Below are 16,539 nucleotides of genomic sequence, written 5' to 3'. Positions count from 1 at the left end.
TGGTTGGCAGCAGCAGGATCCCCGTGTTTATGTATATTATACTGCTGGATCCAAAGCCTTGAGTGGCAGACGGAGGTGGCTTGCTGCAGGTGGGTGACATTTTGCCTGCAGCCGGAGTGATGAGACCCATCATGCTTCAATTACAAACAGCTATGGCTTGTCTTGGCAGCTCCTGGCCCTGCTGCTGGCTGCCTTCCTAACATAATGCTTGTGCTTCCCAGCATCCCCTGTCCCATCTGTGCACTGGACGTACCTGCACCCTAGGCAGTTTGCAGTGCCACTCAGAGCAGTGTGGAAGAGGCATTGAATGTATAGGACTATGCAGCCTGGTGCTGGATCTGACCAAGCCGGTGTATCAGGGCAAGGCTGAGCTGCACAGAAGAATAACAGGGAGCAATAAGAACTAGTGGAGGAAAGGGAGGAAGGCAGGGGTTTCACCTGGGGTCTGAGCAGCTCTGAATTGCCTAGGGCAGAGGCAGGCAATTATTTTGGATGAAAGGCCGCTTACCGAGTTTTGGCAAACTGTTGAGGGCCGCATTTCCCTTTCCAGCACACGGAAGCAGGAGCAGCCCCATGGTCCCGGGCCAGAAGCCTCTGCTAGGCAGGGGTTTCTGGTTGTGGGGCAAGGGCTGGGCAGACCTTGCTGCTGGGTCCTGCCACTAGCTTCCTCTGGGTCCTACTGCCCCTGGCTCCTGTATTCTTTGACAGGCAGCTAGAAGCAAATAAATATTAATTTTCTAATTTTTTAGGGGCCCCATGGGCCAGATAGAATGGCCTGATGGGCTGAATCCAGCCCCTGGGCCGTATTTTGCCCACCCCTGGCCTAGGGGGTGGAGCCACAGGGAACAAAGCTCCCGCATCAAATAATTAGCTGTGCTGTTGGGTTAAAAATGGCACCTTCAGCCATGCAGGGTCACCTAAGACAGCTCCACCTTGGGGATATAACAATGTGGTCCTCAAATTAGCCAATAGCTCCATCGTTGCATGCAAGTTGAAACTGGTGTGCTGGGTTTCTGGGCAGTGCAATTTGGTGAAACCCACTGACACCAACTGGGGGGCCTAACCCACATAGAGACGCTTCTTATTGGTGGAAGCAAATGGCCTCTGAGCCACAAAAGTCTGTGAAGGTCAAATCAGCTCAGGTTGGAGGAGGAAGTGGGAGGGGAAGGCTGGTGCTACAGCTCAGGAGGGAGCTTGGCAGCTGGTTGAAGTGTGGGGTAAAGAGTCCTGACTTCAGAGAGGCCACTGGGTCAGCCAGCCTGGAGATGCTGACTCCTCTCTCTGGCTATTACTAGAAAAGACCTGCATAATACCCTATCTAAGAATCCTCTCTAAAGGTAGAGGCTAGAAACCCTGCTGAATTTAACAGGCAATTCCTTTGCCCCACTGGCAGCGGAGCCCAAGCCATCTGTAAGTAGAAGCTGACATATACATGGCCTGTCTCTCATTGACAGTCATTCAGGTATGTTTTACACCACTTGGAAATGTAAATAGCCCATAAACTGGGCACAGATTACATCTATATTCACTTTAAGTCCCCTCTAAAGTGCCAGTGTGCTGTGAAGTAGCCTTTGCTTATGGGAGGCTTGGGCCTGTAATAAAAATGAAGACAATGATGCTTAATAATAATAATTTTAGAGTCATTTCTCAAGCTTCCTATTGCTTTCATCCCTCTTGCAGTCTGCAGATCTTTTCCATCCAGGGCTGCTTTCTGCCTCAATAAGGTGGAGACTGGGAAGAATGAATAGTCTGAGAAATGAAGGGATTGGTGTGATCAATTAGTCTGACCTGTCTACCCTAGCCACAGCATCTCCCTCACTTTGCTAGGCTGGGTTAAGCAGCTGGGATTACAAGTCTGAGGAGGAAGTTTCTCCTTGAGATTGGCTGTTTTTTTTTCCCTGACAAGGGAAATACATGAACCAGAGAACAGAAAATGTCATCGTGTGTCAAAGCAGGGGGGCTGGAAGCTCAGCTATTGGATACCGGGGTCTCTGTTTCTCTGTAAATAATAGTTCAGGAGGCAGCACCAATCTCCAGGGATTGTACAGGGGTTTGCAATCCAGCCCTGGGCCTGGCAAGAGCCCCATGATGATTACAACCCACTCCCAAGCTAGCATCCAGAATCCAGACATCACCAGCTATCCCCAGGCCCTCATTGTGTCCATGTGACCCAACCAGCCTGAAGTCCTTCCCAGTGGTAGACTGCATGGTGTGCCCTGGGCTAAATGAACTGGGGGAAGGGGACGGAGGGAAAATGAATGTGGTCTCCGTTCTGTGCCTAGCAGGACAAGGGAGCCCAGCACAAGACCTGTTGTCACTTCTGGCTTTCCTCGGGCCAATCACCCTGGGCCAGATCTTCACAAACAGACAGCACTTCTAAGTATAGATAGGAACAGTGCAGCCCCCCAGCTCCCCAAATGCCTGTAAGTCAATGCCTAGGAGCCTAAACAACTTCCCAAATCAGGCTGTCATTCTCCCAGTGCCTCAGCTCCCCATCTGTAAACTAACACAGTCTGCCTGACAGGGGGCTACAGGGAGGGCTGCCTTAATGACCATGGGTCCATAATGAGGGCTCCTGCAAATGCCAGGGGGCTGCAGAAAGGGCTGCTTTAATGACCATGGGTTCATAATGAGGGATCCCACAAATGCTAATGACATGAATGCCACAGATGGAGCCACTGGGCCTGTCAGTCCAACATCTGGAAATGTGCAGCTACAGAGTGAACCAGGTCTTAATTAAAGACTTCAGGGCGGGCTGTGAAAATGTTTATGTAGTTTAAAGAGCTATCCCTCCCCTGGGCTCCTGTTTACTGCCTGCCTGGGGAATGCAAGGAGGAAGGGGGAGATGGGGAGGGCTTCCCCTGGCAGAAATCCCTGCCCTTTTGCTAGCAGACATTGTTGGGCTTCTGCTGAATGGGGAAGGCATAGAGACAGCCAGCTTGTGCCATTCCCTGCCCTCTGTATAAAAGAAGAGGACAACTGAATGCTTCTTGTTAGAAGCAGCATCAGATGTGGTGGCATTTCATTCCCTCAGCACAAGCTGCAAGAACAGGGAGTCCCAGATCTCCAAGCAGGGAGGACGCAGACACCTGGGACTGTATCTGGTGGCCTGGTGTGGTGCTAGGGAGACACCACGCTGCTAGAAGCAGGCAGGTCCCCAGTGAGAGAGGAGGAAAGATGTTTGTGCCCATTAGCACAAGAGGCACAGTTTTCAACTCAGCCTCTTGGCCAAACTCCAAGGAGAGTAATTACATTCTCTCTCTAAGATCTCCTTTGACTTTGCCACTATGAGAGATGAGGAGGAAGAACACCGGGTCCAGCGCAGGGGGATGTGGTACTGTGCTTGCACGTCTGCAACTGCACCAAGGTGACGTAGGTCTCCTGGAGGATGATGAATACCTTCAACTCTCACTGACTTTACTGGGAGCTTTAGATCCTCACAGAAGGTGCTGAGCATCTTGCAGGATATGGCTAAACAGCAGGCACCTTGGACTTTGCGTCTTCCAGCTCTCCTACCCAACATCACTCCCTGGCCCTGCCTGTTGTATTGAAAATCATGCCTCTTCCAGAATGGGGTTTTGTTTCTTGTGACCAGCCCCAGCCCCAGCTGCCTTCCCAGTCTATCCTCAGGCTACCCAAGAGGATTGGGCCACCAGTGCAAAGCAGGTATTTCACTGGCACCCTGATGTAGCTAGACAGGGCAGGCCTGGGAACACCCTCCCTCCCATCTCTAACTGAGTGAACTTCCCAAAAGCACACGTTGCAACGGCCATGCTCCTCATCGCTAAGCAGGTGCAGAGCAAAGAGCCCTGCTGCTACAACTGAAATAGGATCTATGTGCAGAGCTATGAGAGGTGGTGGGAATGCAGGGGTTGACGGGAAGCAGGGTGGGGAAGATGGGTGCATGGGTGAGCAGGCATGGCAGCAGGGCAGGGATACAAAGAGAGGGAGCAGCAAGGGGAGGCAGGGGAGCCATCTATCTACCATGATTAGCATGTGCTAAGTTCCTGCAGGAGGAACAGCTCGCGTTAGTGACAGGTTTATGCAAGATGAGTTATATAAGCCGCGCAGAACCCAAGTCAGCAGTAATGAGATGCTTGTGAAATCTTGCACCGATCTGTGTCGATGCCCTAATCGCAGGCGACAGCTGGGCTCTGCGGCTGGTTGGAGATGATAATATTAATGTCAGTAAGCATCAAGCAGAGGAGGCGCCTTTCAAAGGGGGATTACACTCCTCACCAAAAAAAGGAAACAGCCCTAATCTTTGCTCTTCTGCTTCATGTTTGTGCTGGATCCAGCAAGCCAGGGAGGTGGGAACCCAAGGAAGGAGTACTGGGTGGCTTGTTTTTCATGCAGCTGTCACCCAGAAGTTGTCATCCATGTACACACACATATGCAGGCATAAACATGTCTACACCCAGATGTGTGTGAAAGCATGAACACATGTGCACACATGTATGTGAATATCTTTACACATGCACATATGGAGAGACTTGCTCATGTATGTGCACCTGTACACACACATGAATATGCATATGCATACTTATGCCTACTTTATGTACATATGATCACTCACATATTCACAAACACCATCACCAACACATACATGCCTGTAGCTTTTCCCACCAGCATGATCAAAGCTATGCCCAGACATACCCACTTGCACATAAACACATTTATATGCACACATGTGCATGTCTGTGTCTGTCTACACTTTCTTTTATAAGTGTCCCTACATCTTCACTAAAGTGCAGCTTTATGTGCACGCACACACACACAAATACCCATACACAAGCCTGATTATCTCTATGACTCACCAAGATGAGCAAATGAATACTTGTGGGCAAGCACTGAGTGTGGCCATCCCTACAGGTACATTCACACCTATGTATCAAAGTGGGTGGAGGCTGAAATTGTGCATTGTGCGAGCATTTATTCCACACACCTGTCTGCACAAGCTCACAGGTACTCCAGCACTCCCACCCACTTGCACCGACTCTCACAAACTCCTCCCATTCACAGCTAAAAGCCACTTGCAATTCGAGGCTTGTGCCCAAAGTGTGGAAGAAGGTGGAACCTGTGCCAAAATTATTAGAGAAAGCAGCTGACTTTGAAGTTTTCATTGCTTGCTTCACTTTCATCTTGTCCTGAGAATCCTGTCCCTCTGCTTTCCCTCACCTACCCCTTCCTCTGGCATTGCCCAGGGACACCACAGCCTGATCAAACTGGCTAAAGAACACAAGAATGCAAAGCAGTTCCCTTAGGTCAGGTAGGAAAGACCCTGATGGAGACTTGGGATCAGAAGAAAGCTCAGGCTTGGGACAGAAGCTCCCTTTATGACTCAGGCTGTTTTCTCTTTCCCTGGGAGTGGCTGCCAATCCTGAATTGAATAGCGTGCAATCTGTTCTCACCTGGGATACTGGAGGAGTGGGGAGCCCACAGGCACAAACAAGTAAACTACAAAGCTGGGGTTGGGATCCTGTGAATGGTAATGTGGGGAGGCCTGAATGCACAGAGGCCAAGGTAGGGGATAGCAGCTGGCAGAAAGAAAAGCGGAAAATAAATTTCCACCAGCACAAATAACAAGCAGCCTGCAAAGGTCACATTTCTCTTCCTTATTCTTTAAAGAATGAAAAGCTGTGGCACTGCCTTTCTGAGCCAGCAGGATCCCCAGGTACTGCCCCATGCATCCAAAGGAGGAACCAGGATCAGAGAAACATTATTAACAAGGATAATCATTCTTATTAACATTATTAACAAGGATATTTTCTTGGCAGCTAAAGGCTGCAACCAAGCTAGGACCCCAACATGCTAGGGACTTGCCACAAGGCCTCTGATCCTTTAGGGGAAGCAGCTTCTGCTGTAATGAACCTGCTACCCCCCAGCTGCAGTGGATAAGCCGGCAATATCACAGGATAAAAGCCAGGAAAGAAGACAAGGGAGAGAAAGAGCTGGGGAGGGGATTGGTGGTTTGTGGTGAGAATTATTGAGGCTGTGAGTTTACTTATGTAGAGAAGACAAAGCTGGTTTCTAAAAGGTGACTTGATCTAGATACTGGTATCATGTTTTACTGGGCTGGGTGGATCTAGATTGGGGGTGGACCAGCTTTCAAGCCTGCTCAAAACTAAAGGTCCTCTTCATTACTGTGTGGTGGGGTGGAAGGGACATAGGGTTAGGGCTACGATGTTTGTAGCCTTGGAGCGACCGAGAGGCTTTTGGCCATGGTTGGGAAGCAGCTTACAGTGCAGGACATGCCAAACTACAGAGTCTATCCCCAGGAGACTAAAATCTCTTCCTTTTTCCCTTCTGTGCCTCTACTGCTCACTGACCTGAGGAGGGCCTGCCTGGCTCCTGGTGCTGTTCCTCACACTTCAAATAGAAGGGCTATGAAATTCTCTCATCCTTTGCTGGCAGTGTTTAACCCCCGCTTAGCACAGGTGTAAGTGATGATGCAAAGTGGAAGGCCATAGGGGACCTCACCCCAGGGAAATCTACTCAGTGCAGTAGCTGCCCTGTACCAAGTTATGTGTCACTGTGCAGGTGCACTCTCCAGCTTCCTTGCAGGGCATGGGACAAGCAGGGAGCCAGAGCTGCCACTTCTGGATAGGGATTTCTCTTTAGGATGTAGCAGTAAGAGCCACTTGGAGAGGAGAGCAGGACATGAGCAAAGGACAGGGTAGGCCCATCCAACAGGAGAGGCTGGAAGAGAAGCAGAGAAAAGCCATCCCCAAGGGGTGTTCATGGGGGGGTGTTCAGGATCGATAGGCCAGAAAGTGCCTTGAGAAGGAAATCTGCTGATGACAGTAAGCTGGGAGCATGCAGCACAAAGGAGCAAGGGTCATAACATTTCAGCTGAGTGGGGTGTAGGAGGGGGGGAAAAAGCTTCAGTTAACAGGGCTTTGGGGGCCCAAAAAGAGATGATGGTTGCAATAATATTCAATAGGTTAGAACAGGCTCCTAAGCAGTGTGGGGAAAGCAGAGGGGAAGCACAGCACTTAATGGCCAGGAAAGGCAATCCAGTCCCCGGTAATGGATCTGAAATGGCCTGGACGCCTGCTTTTTGTGACAGAGTGCAGCCCCAAGGGGGGAGGGGGCTGAGTGCTGTGCTCTGGACCACTTGCAGCATTCAGGGAAGGACCCTCACTCTTCCATCATAGAAATAATCATGGCCTTCTACCAGTCTATATGTGCCACAATGGGCTGGATAGGCCCTGGGCACACTACGAACCTAGCGTGAGCCTGCCGAACCCAGCATCTCGCACAGGAGATCTTACAGACTGCACCACTACAAGGACCGCCCCATACATTCCCCCAGGGAAATGCAGCTGCCTCCGAGGTGGGAGAGTGACCTGTTTAATGGGTGCCCTCTATCCAATTGTGCCTGTGATAGTGAGTGGGGGTTCAAGGAAGCAGCGTGCATTTCCCCAGCAGCAAATTCAGAGCAGGCAAGACAGGAAGAGGAAGGCACTTGAAATGCTGCCAGGGCCTAGACCCTGAGCTGTAAAAAGGGTGCCTGTGCCTAGGATTCAGGTACGATTTACACAGGCAGCTCAGAGAAGCTGGGGGTGTCTACATGTGCATTAATGTGCTTTAGTTAATACTCATTATGTCTAGTATGTCCATTTTGTGGTACTAGGAAAATGCATATTAAGCTCGGCTAATACACATTAACTAAAGCGCATGCTTTTTAAGTAGACAAGGTTCCTTGGGTGAATTTGATATCTTTTATTAGACCAACCTAAATGGTTGGTGAATAGTTATTAAGCAAGCTTTCGGGTTCAAAACCCCTTCGTCAGGCTAAGGAAGCTGCAGCAGTTGCTGTGTGCTCTTTTTAAGTGATGCTTAATATGCGCATTAGCCTGTCTTAATGCACATTAAGTAAAAAGCGTGTTTTTTTTTAATGTGGCTGTAATGCGCATTAAAATAGACATTCAAGTGCATGTGTAGGCACACTGTCTCTACAGAGAGAATTAAGATGGAGGGCTAGTTCGAACAGCACAAAGGCCACTGAACAAAAGCCAAGCTGGTGCTGGTTCTCTGTGTCTCTGCTGACAGCCTGCACAGGACTGGTCTCTGGTCTCTCCCAATCAAGGTGAGAGAGTAGTGGGAGAGGGGTTTTCTCTGCGCAGTCTGGGCATAGGCCTGTTCTCCAGGGCTGTGCCTACACCACCTCTCATTTGGCAGCACCATGCCTTGGCACCAGGTAGACCTGGTAACTTGGAAATGGGTGCATGGCCATGGAGGGAGTGCCGTGCCTCCCCCAGCTCCTGACTTGCCTCCATCCATATGATTAGGGGCATCACGCACACACTTTTAATCCGCTGCTCCGCATTCAGGCCCGCTCTCCCCATCTGTAGCGCTCAGGTTTATGCTAATCCCACCCAGCAGCCACGCTGCTAGTGTGTGCACAGGGATTGTGTGTCAGGTGTATGGGGAGTCACTCTGCTGACAGTCAGGAGAACAATCATAAGGCACGAGCAAGAGGCTTAGTGCCAGCTGGCTCTGCTCATCCCCCACCTAAACCTGCAGACAGAGGTGGAGGTAGAGCTTGATCTAATTACCCAGGGGCCTACCCTAGCAGGAAGCAGAGACTTGGGAAGTTTCAGGAGGAAGAAAAATGCAGCTAGGGTTGTCCCTAGTTAGGACTGGGAAGCTCAGAGAAAGAGCAGATATGGGGCTTATGCCTCATAGGGTCCCTCTAAGGAAGTGCCACTATTACCCAGAAGCTCCTGGGACTCCTTGCAGGTCTTGTGCCATATTCTCTGTTGCCCAGAAGCCCTTATTCCCCTGCAGAGCCCCGGCACTACCTTCTCCCTCATGCACAGCTTTTTCTTCTCATACCTCTTTGCCCTGCTGCACATGGAGGGAGGAGATGGGAAGCTGACAAGAGAGAGAGCAAGATCTGCATATAGATCTTCCCCTGCAACCTCTGCCAACTGCTTCATCTCTCCCATAAGCCGGGGCAGCAGCACCCTGGGGATCTGCCCTTCCAGAACTGCTGGGCAGGTCCAGAGATTGGGGTTCAAGCAGTAGCTACAAGACTGAAGTTTCCTCTTGCAGGAAGGGATGAGGGCAGGGGGGTGGGAGGCTGGCTGCTTGAATGGTAAATATATGTGGCATTGGCAGAGAAGACCTTGAGTGGGTGTTGGAATGGGGAAAGACATGGCTTAAGTTAAAGGATCACAAGGGGATAGGAGATGAGATGGGATGAGGCTATGGCTGGCTGAAAGAGAAGTTACACAGGCAGGGAGAAGCTTCTGCATTGTGGATACATGGGAAGAGAGCAGCAGGGATGTCAGGGCAGCCAGAACAGGGGGAAGCGCATGCCAGGCACAGAGCACAACCCCCTACAGCCACAAAAGCAGAGTCAGTGAGTCTGCAGGGAGGGCTCCAGCTGCCCACCCATGCAGGGCACGGTCAGAAGGAGCCTCAGGGACTGTAGGTAGCCCAGAGCCACCGAGGGGTAAGTACTCAGACAGGCTGAGGCAGCTGGGGAGCCCAAAAGGTCAGGCAAGCCTGCTGCTCTCCAGAAACACAGCCTTGGAAAGAACAGCCTTGTTTTGTCTCCGTTATTACTTCCTCATGCATAAATACACGGTATTGATAAAGCCACGAATCAAACTCCGGAAAGAAAACTGTTGCCGTACCTCTCCCTAGCAGGGCCCAGGCACTAGCACAAAGGGACTGACTCTTCCAAGGACAGACGGCTGCCTTGCAGATCCAGTGAAAGGGATCCGGTTGTCCTCTGCCCCCGGCCATTGTCCCCATCCTTCTCCTCCCCCGCCTTCCTCCATTTCCCCAGCACACCCCTTGTCCCCTGGCTCCTTCTGCACATCCGCCCTTACACCCCACCGCCCTTCCTCACTGGTTTCAGAGCAGCTCCCAGTATCTGGACCCCTCCCCGGTGACAATAGGGCAGGGACCTCTCTCTCCTACTTCAGGCTTCCCTGGTTTCAGCAGTCATTTGGACCCATTGCTCTCAGTTCAGACTCCCTGACCTGCCCTTTGTCTGTTGCTCAGCCTCCCCCCAAATTCACCAGCCATCACCTCCTGATTAGCTTGTCATGGTGATATTTTCCCTTCCTCTTGCTCACCGTGGTGCCTAGAGATTCAAAGGTCAGGATAATCACCAGGCTGTCAGCAGGAGGGAAAACTCCATCATGGCTGGGGCAAGGAGAGGACATGTGCAGGGAGCACAGTGGGGGAAGAAGGTGGAAGGGGAAATGAAACAACCCATTCAAGCCCTGGGCAGAGGGTGTGGGCTCTAATGAGGGGGTCCCACCAGCCCATCCTGCTGGGATCTCTACATTTTGCATGCCCTCACATAGCTCTGGAGGGAACGATTTCATGGCCAGGCTAATTTGGTTCCTGCTTGCCCTTCCCTCTGCAGCCCAGACGATGCTCATTGCCAGATATGGGCTCACCCTGCATGAGGGGCTACCTTGGAATGGAGTATGTGGCTTGTGCCCCCCCCCCCGCCCCCCCAAACACTTGTATTCACTGAGGTTTGTTAGCTGGGGAAGCAATTGAATGATCAGTAAAACCCAGGAAGCTTGAAACCCTCTTCCAATGCAGCATGGCAGAACAGGATCAATACCCCCACCCCAGCACCACCCCCTGAACACAGCAGGTTTGATGGAGAGATGCAGCAGCAGAGCTAGGTGGGATATAGCAGGTGGGGGACTGGGAAGCTGGGTCACAGCTGGGCACATGGAGCCCAGAACTCAGGTCGCAGGGCGTACAGCAGGTGGGGAGGCTGAGATGCACTGGTAAAGTTGGGGGGCAGGCAGATCTGAAGTAACAGGAGTGACACGGGTCAGGAGGAGGCCTTGGAAGAGGAGCTTGGGAGCAGCAGGGGGGTGTGGAGCAGCACTGTGGTGCATTTGTAGTAGAGGTAAGGGAAACTCCAGCAGCAGCTGCCTGCACCATGCCTGCCCGGAGCCTTTGCAATGAATCATTGCTCTTGCATAAACTCAGTGAAAAATGATCAAAGAAAAGAAGCTCTCTGCCTTTCCCAGATGTTGGAGCCCTGCCTCCAAGGAAGGGCAGAGGCATTTGGCAGCATCCTTCAGGGTGCTGAAGCCAGCAATCCTATGAGCCACCCCCGCAATCGCATGTACCGAGGAGCACCAGGTCACCAACTCAGTACGTGACTGTGGGCAAGTCCTACTCCAGCACTCTGTGCCTCAGTTGCCCTGTCAGGCGAGACGGGATCTTTCCCACTCCCTTTGGAAGAGGTGCTCTTGAATGAAGGGTGCTGGCCAGGTGTGCCAAGTGTTGCTGGCACTGGACTCCCCACTCCCTCGACATGGCTGGGCACTGCGTTGGCTCCCAGGCTTTGTGCTCCTTTGCTGTTAGGATCCCTTTGCCTCCCTCCAGCTGTTGATTAGGAATCAGGCTGTGTTCGCACTCTCCCTCCACTGCTGCCTCTGCTTTATGGAGCATTACCCACTCTGATTTATTACCCAGAGCCTCCTTTTTTCCTTTCCCTCCCCGCCCTCCCTTTTTTTCTTGCCTCCATGACGAAGTGGCCAATTTTCCCTGTAACCTCCATGGTGTGCTCTCTGGCTCCTTTTCTCCTCGGCGGGTCATACCCATTAATACTGAGGGATTCACTGGCTGGAAATGATAGCAAGGGACAGTGATGAGCAGCTAATGATGAGTGGAAATTCAAAACATAAACGGAGCGGTGCTCCTGCCCTCCCCCCGTGGACACCGACGTGATGGCTGTACATACAAACCCATTCAGCCTGCTCAGACAGAGCAGAGAGGCCTTGCATTCATCTCCTCCCAGAGCATCCTGGCTGCTGGGGTTAAGGGCAGGCACTCATCCTAATGCAGAGGCAGGTGTCAGTTGTATTACACAAAATGCATCGGAGAGCAGGACCCAGCACACTGGGCACAGTACAGACTGTCCCTGCCCAAAAACAAAATCTAAGCCAGTGCTTTTCAACCTGTGGTCCACAGACCCTGGAGGCTATGTCTAAAAGGTCTGCAAAAGATGACTCCGATCAATTGAACGTATGTGAATACCCACCCTTACAATTCAAAGGGGTCTGCATCTCTATTAAAAAAAAATTAGGGGTTTGCACATGAAAAAGGCTGAAAACCACTGGTCTAAACAAGCAAGGGAAGGAACAAAGAGAACAGATGAGGATCTGTGATCTCATAACAGATCAGTAACCATGGTAGGAGGAGAACCCAGGTCTTCACAGCCCTCTGCCCTAGGCCCCATGACCTCTCAGCTCCAATCACAACTGAGGATAATGAATCAGTTTAGTAGCTGTGCCAGGTGCCTTAATGTGGTCTCCTAAATCAGTGATTAGGAGCCTCAGCAATGGCAGCCTCTGTTCTGGCTGCACTGGGCATCTTCCCATCTTGCCCCTGCTGACAGGAGCTCAGCACCTCTGAATAGAGCAAATGCCGGTGTCTGAAATCAAGTGTCAACATGTAAAACCCCAGCCAGCTGGAACAAGTTGGCCACTGCAGTTCCCAGCCTGAGGGAGGGACTTGATTTAAAAATGAAGCCCCTCTGAGGGGCAGGAAACCTGAGAGCATACAGGCAGAAGGATCCCTCAGAGAAAAATGGGCCCACTTGTCACCCCAATGCCAGCTTCCTTCAGGCCCGCTGAGAAATACACTGAGGTCCCAATCCAGTAATCTGAGTTTTAGGCAGGCCGGGGGCCTTGCTTTCTATGGCTGTTAAATCCTTTTGGTTTAGGTGGAACTCAGAGCTGTTTGAATAGTTAGGCAGGCTGCTTTACAGCTAAAAGTGCAGGGAGATGTGCAGCCAGGGCAGGGCTGAAGAGACGGGGGCACTCTGAGACAGCTGTGGAGGGACTCTCACATTGCCTGCATTGCACCTGATGCTGGATGGATTCACACCACTATGCACCCGACAGCATCAAGAACAGAGCTGCATCCAAGCTAACATCCTAATTGCTGGGGCATCATTCCTCCCCTTGGCATTGAACCCCTATATATCACTCCAAGGGGCTACCCAGTGCCTGAACAAGGTGCACTGAATGCCACCATCTCTCTTTGGAGCACAGCCCCCTGGCCTGCCCCATGCTGGCTCTCCCACCTGCTGCCTCCTGCTCTCTTGCCCATCTCTGGTAGTGAAGAAGGGTTCTTCCCCAGGCTTTCTTTGAAACTGGATTCAGGGAAGACCCCCTTCTCCATGGGACCCGAGTCCAAGCCTCCCTCCCCATGATGAGCAAAGCCCCTTCCATCATCTCCTCGGTTCACCTTCGGGGGGGGGGGGGGCAGGATTTATGGCAGGGGAGCCAGCTGCTGGGGAAAAGGACTCCGCCACTGCAATCTTTTAAACAGCTGTAACAGCTTCTGCTATCTTTTAATGCACCAATATTTCTTCGAGATTATGCTCAGTTGCTTCTCGCCCCATTATCACTCAAATGTATATTTTATGTGACTGCAACAAAGACAGGTCATTCCCATTACGGAGCAGAAGCAGAATGGGCTTTGCAGACAGACAGCCGAAGCCAGGGGCATCCAAAGAGGTGATGGGGGTGGAGGAGGAAGGGGGCAGGGGACCAGGCAAAAGAACAGGCTTCCTATGACAACCAACGCAGGGAATCTGGAGCTCTCCACGATCACTGCTACCCCCCAGGATGTGCCTGGCTAGGCTGTTTAGAGAGGCCATTAGCAGGGGCTGCCTCCACTTCTCCTTTCCCTCTTGCATTCACTCTTGTCTTCCTGCTCTTTTCTCTCCCCACATTCCTCCTTCCCACCTCTCTCCTTCTCCACTGCCCCATTTCCTCCCGTTTCACACTGCCCAGTCTGAAATTCTGCCTTTGGCTGTCCCTCTCCCTGGCAGTCCCCAGCACACCCTCCCATCTCTTCTCCTACCCCGCACACCTCTCTCACTCCCTTCTCCCCCACCCGAGGGTCACCCAAGTGACCCTGTCCAGACGCATTATAGCAGGAGTCCTGCCTGGCCCCACACGCCCTGTGCTTCATGTCCCTCCTCCATCATGCAGCAAGCCGTGATTCTCTCAGTAGCTCCTTTAGGCTTGGGGAGACAGAGTCTGCCACCATATCCCAGCCCACCCTTCCCAGGCCAAGCTGGGAGCAGGAATGCCTTTGGTGGCTTCCACCCTGGAAGATGTTCATGCACCTCTGCAAAGGAGCAGAGGAGGTAGGGATGAGCCCGAAGTGCTCTGGGGTATCCCTGAGTCAGTTGAGATGGAGAGCTGGCAGGACTAGGCCAGCAGTAGCTGCAGGGAGGCAGGACAGGAGCATCAGTGGCAGAGCTGCCTCTGTGGGACTGCAGCTGGGATAACAAGCAGAGCAGTAAGTCAGGGCTGTGCGCATGGGCATTCAAGACAGAAATAGCAGGGGCAGGTGGGGAGCCAGAGGCCAGGACAGCAGCGTGTTTGCAGGCCTGGGCTTCTGCAGAGCCAGAGGGTGCAACAGGTGACAGCAAAGCAACACTGTGAGGAGGAAACATGTGCCTGGGTCTAGGCAGCAATATCCCTCCTTGGCTTCCTTGTGCAGAGTGGAGAGGACAAGAGGGGCCCTACTGGGGCATTAAATGCTTCCTCCCCCTTGGCGATGTGGCATGGGGAAGTGGATTCCCCTTGTCATGCCAAGCAGAAAGGGAACAAGAGGAGAGCAAGCAGGGGTTGTGTCTGTCTGATCCTCCCTCTCACAGAGCAGAAACGCCAGGGTTCAGGGCCTCGGTTATCCCTAGAAACAGCTCCCCTTCCCTCGCCCCCGGAGAGTGCAATGAACCTGCAAGAAAGCGGGCCGGGGAGAGAATGAGCACCAAAGCAGCCACCAAAACAGAGGCTCAATAAAGACACATGGATCTGCAGGCTGCAACAGCTGCAAACAACACCGGCAGAGCCCGGGGACATGCTCACAAGTGACTGGCAATGACAGGGAGCGTGCAGGACAGCAGACAGGTGCTGGCTGAGCGCACATCTGCTTGTCACACTGCCACGCAGGGAGGGGTAGAGTCTATGAGTGTCACCAGGCTTCACACAGTGCCTCCATCCCACTTAGCTCCCACCACATCAGGGCGTGTGTGACTGAGCATTTGCGGGGGGGAGTGCTGTCTCCCCCGCTCCTGCTGCCCTGACTCTTTCCCTGCTGAGCATCAATCACAAGGAGGCTCGACGGGCACTTGTCTGTGGCATCTTCTCGTACTGAAATAAAACAAGTCCCTTTGATCTGAAATCAATGGAGGGTGGCGTGTTGGAGGCAAAGGAACATCAGTCATGAATTCACCTCAGTGCCAGAGAGAGGCATCCTTCGCGCCTGTACCGCCACACTCTGCTCTCACTAATTGCTTCTCAGCTTTCCCCCCAGGCCAGATCAGCATGGGATGGAGTAGTGGCAGGGGGGTGGAGAGGCTTCTTCTTCTGTAGTTCAGGGCACAGTCCTCTTCCAGACATCCTCTGAGCATACAGTAACTTATTACCTCCCTGTTGCAGCTGTGACAGAGCCTGGGTCTCCCCTGACATGCTGGAGCGTGGTGCTGGTGCTCCGGCCTTGTAGTCATGGATGAAGGTTTGAAGTGACAATCAGAGGGAGACCCTTGGGTCAGCGCCAGTCAATGCAGGGCACCGGACTCGATGGCCCAGTCCTGAATTCACAGCCCATTCCTGGAGCAAAGTACATAGATTCATAGATTCTAGGGTCGGAAGGGACCTCAATAGATCATCGAGTCCGACCCCCTGCATAGGCAGGAAAGAGTGCTGGGTTTAGATGACCCCAGTTAGATGCCTATCTAACCTCCTCTTGAAGACCCCCAGGGTAGGGGAAAGCACCACCTCCCTTGGGAGCCTGTTCCAGACCTTGGCCACTCTAACTGTGAAGAAGTTAGACATTTTTGTGTCATCCGCAAACTTGGACAGAGTACACTTCACTCCCTCGTCCAAGTCGCTGATGAAGACATTGAAGAGTATCGGTCCAAGGACCGAGCCCTGCAGGACCCCACTGCCCACACCCTTCCAGGTCAATACCGACCCATCCACTATGACTCTCTGGGTACAACCCTCTAGCCAATTTGCCACCCACCGGACTGTGTAGTCATCCAAGTCACAGCCTCTTAACTTGTTCACCAGTATGGGGTGGGATACCGTATCGAAGGCCTTCCTGAAGTCTAAGTATATGATGTCAACCCCTACTCCTGTGTCCAGGCATTTCGTAACCTGGTCATAAAAAGAGACTAGATTAGTCAGGCACGATCTACCTGCTACGAACCCGTGCTGGTTTCCCCTCAGCATAATTTTTCCTGCCGGGCTCTCGCAAATGTGAGCCTTGATAATTTTTTCAGACTTTGCCTAGGATGGAGGTGAGACTGATCAGCCTATAGTTGCCCGGGTCCTCCTTCCTCCCCTTCTTGAAAATGGGGACCACACTGGCCCTTTTCCAGTCCTCCGGGACCTGGCCCGTGCGCCACGAGCGTTCAAATATTCCCGCCAGTGGCTGTGCAATGACGTCAGCCAGTGCCTTCGGTACCCTCGGATGGAGCTCATCCGGGCCTGCCGACTTAAATGCATCCAGTTCCTC

Source organism: Alligator mississippiensis, chromosome 7, assembly GCF_030867095.1.
Source record: "Alligator mississippiensis isolate rAllMis1 chromosome 7, rAllMis1, whole genome shotgun sequence".
Taxonomy (NCBI): Eukaryota; Metazoa; Chordata; order Crocodylia; family Alligatoridae; genus Alligator; species Alligator mississippiensis.
Note: the sequence above shows the minus strand (reverse complement) of the source record.